The sequence below is a fragment of the Limulus polyphemus genome, unplaced genomic scaffold, assembly GCF_000517525.1.
Source record: "Limulus polyphemus unplaced genomic scaffold, Limulus_polyphemus-2.1.2 Scaffold6603, whole genome shotgun sequence".
In the NCBI taxonomy this organism is placed as follows: Eukaryota; Metazoa; Arthropoda; class Merostomata; order Xiphosura; family Limulidae; genus Limulus; species Limulus polyphemus.
In genome coordinates, this window is record NW_013672213.1 from 32,483 (window position 1) to 40,621 (window position 8,139).

An 8,139-nucleotide genomic window follows, 5' to 3' on the forward strand; every position below is an offset into this window, starting at 1 on the left:
GTTTTATATATATTAGGGTGAAACTAACAGTGGAAAAGGAAATACGAAAAAAATAAGTTTATTCTGTCAAAGCGAAATTCTAAAGTAATTGAACAGGCTTAAGTGGACTTTTGACAAGAAGAGAACTATACATATACTGATATAACGTTTACGATATGCTTATATTCTCTATAGTGTGAACACTTTAATGTACATACGTTTAACTTGTTCCGAATATATATAATATTTGGAAACAAGTAAAGTGTGTGCTGTTTATTCATCGTTCAATTTATCGCTAACAAGTCACAGACACCTACTGTTTAATAATCCTAAGCCCAACAACTACATAGTATATATTTATTCTACTAAGAAATATATATAATAATGAGGATCAGTATGGGGAACGCCTGGCTCTGAGCTCGAGCTGAAGTCCAAGTTATGAACCTAACCAGAAACGTCATCTGAGGTTGCAGAGATGTAAAACTTCAACCCGTCTCCTTAAGTTGTAGAGGTAATATGTAAAAATGCAACCCGTCTCCTTCGACTGTACAAGAAGTTGTCTTACGCATTAACTCTACACCTTTGTTCTTACACTAAATATAATTAAAATTTATTTGACAAATATCTATCCAACTTATCAATTGACCTAAATCTTTCTGTTATACCTCTATATCTTTAGTACAGCTGAAAATACCCAATATTTTAATGTCATCAACAAACTTTATTAACTTGCTAATTATGCCCTTTTCAATATCATTAAAGTAAATAAGTATAAACAAAGGTCCAAGCACTGACCCTTGAGCCATTGTACTGGTAAAAAGGGCCCAATTTGACTGTACTCCATTAATAACAACCTTTTCAATACCATTAATGTAAATAAGTATAAACAAAGGTCCAAGCACTGACCCTTGAGCCATTGTACTAGTAAAAAGGGCCCAATTTGACTGTACTCCATTAATAACAACCTTTTCAATACCATTAATGTAAATAAGTATAAACAAAGGTCCAAGCACTGACCTTTGAGCCATTGTACTGGTAAAAAGGGTCCAATTTGTCTGTACTCCATTAATAACAACCTTTTCAATATCATTAATGTAAATAAGTATAAACAAAGGTCCAAGCACTGACCCTTGAGCCAATCTACTAGTAAAAAGGGCCCAATTTGACTGTACTCCATTAATAACAACCTTTTGTTTTCTCCCATACAGTCGCCCTACAGTCCAATAAACTCGTTCTTCTACAATCACTACTGATGGGATTTTCTTAGGTAATCTTTTCTGTGACACTTTATCAAAATCTTTTTGAAAATCTATGCATACGAAGTATAAACTTTTTCCATCGTAGACATATATTCCCGAAAAAAAAGATAACTAATTACTGGACTAAATTTTCCTTTCTTGGCCCCATGTTGGTCTTCTTTTATGATATACTATTCCACTAAACGAATTTGTAAGCCTTTCTAGAATGTTTCCCAGTACAAATGTATGATTAGCTAACTTATAATTTCCATCTCTTATAATATCTTACCAGCCCCTTTAAAAATAGGAGTAATGTTTGTAACTCTCTAATTCTGCTTGTTCCCTGCTTGCATTGCACCATTCCGTTATCTTCTTTCGGCATGCATCTGAGTAATCAGATCCATACGTTTGGCCTGGTATGTTTTCAACAGACGTCAGTCTCAATGTGTTGATTATGATGTATATCTCTAAGGTTCTAGCATTGATGCAAGCTCCAGTCATTTGTTATTTCGTACAAGATTTCAAACAATAGTTGTTATAAAAGTCAAGGTCATTAACACTGATGAAAGCATTTAATATTGTCGGTTTGATAATTTATTGGTAGTTTCCATGAACGTAATTTCATAAGCATGATCCAAATGAATTCCGAAATATTTTCAATAAAACTTGAGATTAAATATTATGACAATCTGCATATGCAAATTTCAATGAAATTTATACAACTGCTTGTGACCTAGTAATTGGTGTGCCGGGCTGCCGCCAGAGGGCCCAAGTGTCAAGTTTCGATACGCAGCTGATTACGCTCCGCACTTTCAGCTGTCAGAGTATTATAAATGTTACAGTCAGTTACGTTATTCATTATGAGAATTCACGTGGGCGGCATTTAATGCTACCTTGTTGCCAGTCCTCTGGTCAACAGTTCCAAATTAGAGATGGTTATGCCTGAAATTTTTGATTCTCTAACCTGGCCTTGCTCGTGAGTTGCATATGGTGTCGTACAAGTTGAAAATACAAAATATCTGCTAAATAACTGTATTAAACGTGCTTGAAGTATTATTATTTTTTATTCGTGGAATTAGTTAGTCACCATATAAGAAGCGCTAACTGAAATACAAGGAAAATAAAACTCACAAAAAACAAAGGAAACAGAAAAACGTGGAAAAAACAATGTGTGCAGATTTTTGACAAAGATACAATAGTTACCAATGCGATATCGTTATCCCGTTTTTATGTTTCACATGATCAATTAAAGACTAATAAAAAATACCTAACAATATAATACCTAACAATCTCGCCGTACGTCTAGCGAGTTTCATATATACATCGGTAATTTGTTGTAGTTTTTTTATAAGATGAAAAAGCATATCCTCAAGGCAGTGAACATGACTTCCTGTAATACAGTGACCTGTACAATGCTTAGTCGATTGAAAAACATAGCAACTTTCACAAGTATTGACTGTGATAATTGAGAAACATTCCTCGGAATCTATCTATACATACATAAACTCATATCAGAGAAAAACAATTAATATAATCATATCTGCCTTGGGCTTATGATTGTCGATATAGTTAACTTGAAATTCCTGGTACTAAGGTCATGCAGAATTATGATGAGTCAAAAAACACCATTCTTAGTACATTTATTTCGTTTTAAAATCAGAGCTACAATAACGATATAAAATAGGCTATGTTCAACAATAAACTAGCGAGGCAAATTTCCGTGATCTTGTCTGTCAAAATATGCAGTATAAAGCAAACAAGTTTTTTCGCTATAAAATCAGAATTAATGTGTATTGTCAAGATGTACACAAGAACTAGCGCTTTTCTGCATCAGCAATCAATGAAGTAGAACTTAGATTAGAGAAATTCCTCTCAAAGAAAGGTCCACCCATATCCACCTGTGTGTTAGCTAGACAGGTACTTCCGGTTGTTACACACCGCTGTTAAAAGTATTCCTGTGTTAGAGTTTAAAAAACTAACTGGCTGTCCATGAAAACAAATAATAATTACTGTTACGTTAAAGTCCTTGACAAAACTACTTGAAACGCAGTTTATCATCGCCTACGCTAAAGAATAGCTGTCTGCTAAACCTTGCTTTTCGTGTTTAGAATATTCTCGAGTGTCTGCTCTTTTCGATTACTTATGCTTGGAAAATACAAATATCGTTGATTGTACACTTTACTCATCGCTACATTTTGGTTTGTGTTAAAGAATAGAGTAACATATACAGAAAATAAATAGTGTCATCTGTACTAATTGAAATAAGTATACTGTATTTACTTATTATTTCTCAGCTGTGTTTTATATTACAAGTTATATTAAAGTAAATTTTTCATATCTAAATGTAAAGCAAAAATGTGTGAATCTGTGTTTGTATAATTCTTAATAAAATAAAACTACGAACACTCCAAGTCGATTATGAATATCACTTGTTCAATCGACAAAATTAAACACTTGTAAAAGAACTATGTCGCTGATAATTTTAAGCGATAATCTTCAGGATAGTTTCAAACACATTTTACTACAAATAAAGAGAAATATTTTGGTGTAATTTTCTACGCTCTCCTTTTTAGAGCACAAGATATGTAAAATTTCAGATATATATACGAAACGTAAAATACACCTTAAATAGTTCCAACATGCTACTCCAAATATAAGGTTTTTAATAACGGTATGAGCGTCTGAATCACATACATTTTAACAAAAAATGTATTTACTTTCTGGCTTTTCAATTATTAAAATGGTCATCAGTAAATGTTACTAACTTGCCCATATAAACATCATAAATGTAAATAAGAAAAAAATAAGGCCCCAGCGCTGACCTTTGAAGCGTTCCACTAGCAACAAGTAGCCCAAATAACATTCTACAGATACGGAACAACTGATTATTTGTTTAATTTATTTTGTATAAAAATATTGACTTAATAATTTACTATGGCATTTTTTTTTCACCTTTAGTCACAAGTACGTACACAAGCAAAAAATATTACATGAAATTTCTTTTGGTCACTCTAAATTAATATATAACAGGTTGTTAAAGGAGGAATTCAACACATTCATACTAATACTAATACAACTGATATATAAAGATGGTTAAAGGAAGGATACAACACATTCATATTAATACTAATACAAATGATATATAAAGATAGTTAAAGGAAGGATTCAACACATTCATACTAATACTAATACAACTGATATATAATAATAGTTAAAGGAAGGATTCAACACATTCATACTAATACTAATACAAATGATATATAAAGATAGTTAAAGGAAGGATTCAACACATTCATACTAATCCAATAGATATGTAACAGATTGTTAAAGGAGATACTCAATTCATTGATACTAATACAAATGATAGAAATAATGAGAATTTAAATGAAGGAAACAGAAAATTATTAAGAAAAACTTACCAATGTTTAGTGATCAGAGCAGAGTTAACAAGAGTAGGACATCGCTCACGGACCGAATAGGAACGAAGTCACAAACCGGCTCTCTTCCCTCCTGATCTCATAAGGTGTGAACTCCCTCTATTGTTGGTTGAAAGAAGGACACCTAAAAGCACCTGTACAGTTAGTCCTTATGTTATTCAGAGCTGCAACTCAGCAGACCGGTCTGACCCTACCTGGTAACCCTGCACGTGCATACTGTATTCGCATCACAGTAAAACATGGAGTGCCTTACAATATAGGCGTTAATTCGAGATGAACAAAGACACATTCAAAAAGCAGTGGAACAGGAATTGCATGTTAAGATCTTCGCAAAACCTTCACTAGTTTTTCATTGTTTACTTTTAGCGAGGTTCTGGAACTTCTAACTCAGGAGTTAGAAAAGGGCGACAACAACATGTATGTTTTAATATTTCCTAGCTTGTGGTTGAACAGAGCAGGTAATCACCATAACAGTGAGAAACATGTACTTGTTTGTCATGGATGTAAAAGGGTGTGTACTAATCTCTCATTCCACTGGTATAGCAACAAGGAAAGCAAAACCTTTTTCCATACGTTAAGCTGGGATATATTACGCATGCATACCCTGGAATGCGTATCGGGCATGCACGTTTAATTTTGTGCATATGAGGTATTTTTGGAAGTGTGACGACAGACCCAGATAAAAGCTAACGAGGCCAATACTCCGAGCACTAAGACCACAATTATTAACGCTTGCAAAAATTTCTGCTACTTAGTTTCACGGATGTCCAAATCCAATATGGTACCTGTCTTTTCTTTCTTTATAGATGTGTGTACTATTTTAGACAAAAAACAAAACAATCAATGTACGAACTTTGTGTTTTCGTTCTCAGTTTTCTGTTTGTTTGTTTTTTGTTACTTTTACTTTACGAGACCTGATAAAAAACGACTATAAAAGAAGAGATCTAACGACCAGTTGTTAAATGTCTTTTGTTTAATTTTGCCAATCAAAAAAGCATTATTCTTATAATAGACAGGAGGAACCAATATGCAAATACACAACTTTCTGTAACTAACATATTTGTGATTACTTTTAGATTTCATACAAAATAAATTGTCTCACTATTCCCCATCGTATAACCTGTTGAAGACTATCAGATTTCTGGAAAACATTTGTCTAGAAAACAAAATGAAAGGAAACATTTACTTATCCCTGTACATGCGGAACGTAAGTCACCTTTACAAGTGTAACTAAATACGCAAGAAACGTATCCTATCTGCTAATTATCAAAGGTTATCTTAAATTGGCTATTATGATGCTGTTTACAGATTCATGAGGTGGGAAATGTATTATAATAATGACCACAGAATTGATGAATAACAACATATTTAATAAACGTTTCTGAAAACACACATTCCGTTTTCCCCGAATTCCTACAGTAAATACAAAACAAGAATTACAAATAATAATCTGAATGTTAAATAAAATTTATGTACTACGATAAACATTTGTACCAGCACTGCTGAGACTATTAGCTATCGACTTTATTTACTAATTTATTAAGTTTAGCTCTATATCCAAGCATTTACTGGTTTTTGCGACCCTGCATCTCCTCCCTATTGAATCTCAACAGTGCCCTTACAAATGTTTCTATCCAACATTCAGGTTATTATTTGTGATTATAATTTTTTATCTACTGTACGAATCTGATGAAGATGGACGTTCATGTGGTTGTACTGTTCATCATTAGACAGTGCTTAGATTATAAAGGAAACCATCTGTGGGTTACGATTTTTGGCAGGCCTATATAGTACCTGTTCATGATCATATTCTAATACTGAAAAAAAGCAGGGTTTGGAAGTGCCTTATATTTACCTACCTATTACAGTGCCTTTAATTGAATTAGTTAATAACTAGATTTGTATAAATGCACATGTTATTCTACCACAGCTTTTTGTACACGTTATTTTAAGAACGGTTTTATGAACGTGTTATTCTAACCACAGATTTATTTACGTGTTATTTTACCACAATTTTACGTACGCGTTATTTAAAGCACAGTTTTACAGATTTAATTTGGCGTTTATTAAAGTCATTCATAAGCTCTTCATCTCTTTAATCATTCACGAAAACATTCCATTTCCTTCAGAGCGTGTAGAAATAATTCATAAGACTGTGTAACTTTACATCTGACATACGTTTCTATTACTTCGTAAAGCGAGCACGATAAAGGATTATGTTCACACTTGATGATGCTCAATGATATTATTTTTTATCTTCAAGATGAATAAAAATAGGACGTTACATAATATTTACCTTTCCTGATCGCGGCTCTGTTGAGGTTGGAAAGTAACAGAGTGAAAGTAAAATACAGAAATCCTAATATATACTATGTTTGAAAGCTTTCGAAGTCCTTGTAGTTATGGCTATCCAATATACTGAGTTACCTCATTACTCAAGGACGCGATCATTTTAAAATAATACATCAAGTTGCTTCCGGTATTATCACCTTGGTAACACGTGCTTGTTTTTTGTTTATTTTCCTTCAAAGACGTTAAGTCACCAATATTTATATTATTCGTTTCTGTGTTTAATAGCATGATAGTATTTTATATTTTTTTAAATAGTAGTATCTATTGTTAAAGGACGTCTTTAACTCAAGATAAGAATGTTCGAATTTAATGTTGACAGTGTTTGATAAAGCAGTAATAAAGCAATTATAAAAGCTTCAATATATTATTATTTCATCAAATAAATGTTGGTATTTAAATTTAAATAGAAAGTCAGTAATGTAAAAAACACCTACGAGTTGTACTGGAAAGCAATATAAATTTTATATGGTGAGTGTTTTTGTATGGTTTGGGTTAGAAACATGCATTTACATTTTAGGCATAAAGCCTGATGTGACAGGCTATTGGCCCTCGTAGGTAAATTGATAGTAATCATAGTAAATAAATGTTCTAATAAGTATTTTAATAATTGTTTTGTTTGTTGTTAAGCACAAAGTTACACAATGTGCTGTCTGTGCTGTGTTCACCATAGGTTATCGAAACCTGATTAGTACCGTTGTAAGCCTTCAGATTTACTGTAGAACCACGGAGGGTTTTAACAGTTTTTAGTACCGTTGTAAGCCTTCAGATTTACTGTTGAACCGCGGAGGGTTTTAACAGTTTTGTTATGCAGAATACCTCAGTAATTCGTCCGCTACGAAATAGTTGATATTTTTACTTTATAAGTGAGCCGCTAGGGTACCTGTTTTAGTTAAGGCTTTATTAAAATGTAAAATACGAATATACCATGATCAATCAGTAGGAATTTCCACATAGGTGTTGTTTCTAGAAGGGTTATACACAGTTATACAAATTTATGGTGTTGATTGGCGATGATTAACAGAGAGGTAACAAAACTCTAGATGAGGTAAAAAATAATCATATAATCATTCTGACACGATTAACTAACAAAATGTAGAGAACGAAACGCTACCAATAGCTAAGATAATTCATAA

At 32.7% G+C, this 8,139-nt stretch overlaps 1 protein-coding gene across 1 annotated transcript in view; it reads right to left on the reverse strand.

Moving 5' to 3' along the window:
- The window catches only part of LOC111089554 (janus kinase and microtubule-interacting protein 1-like), a gene marked incomplete at its 3' end in the record, with an annotated part of 32,665 nt that extends 27,967 nt beyond the window's left edge, over positions 1-4,698 (reverse strand). The window contains exon 1 of the mRNA XM_022402294.1: positions 4,637-4,698. The remainder of the gene's footprint in view (positions 1-4,636) is intronic.
- Between the last annotated feature and the right edge of the window lie 3,441 nt (positions 4,699-8,139).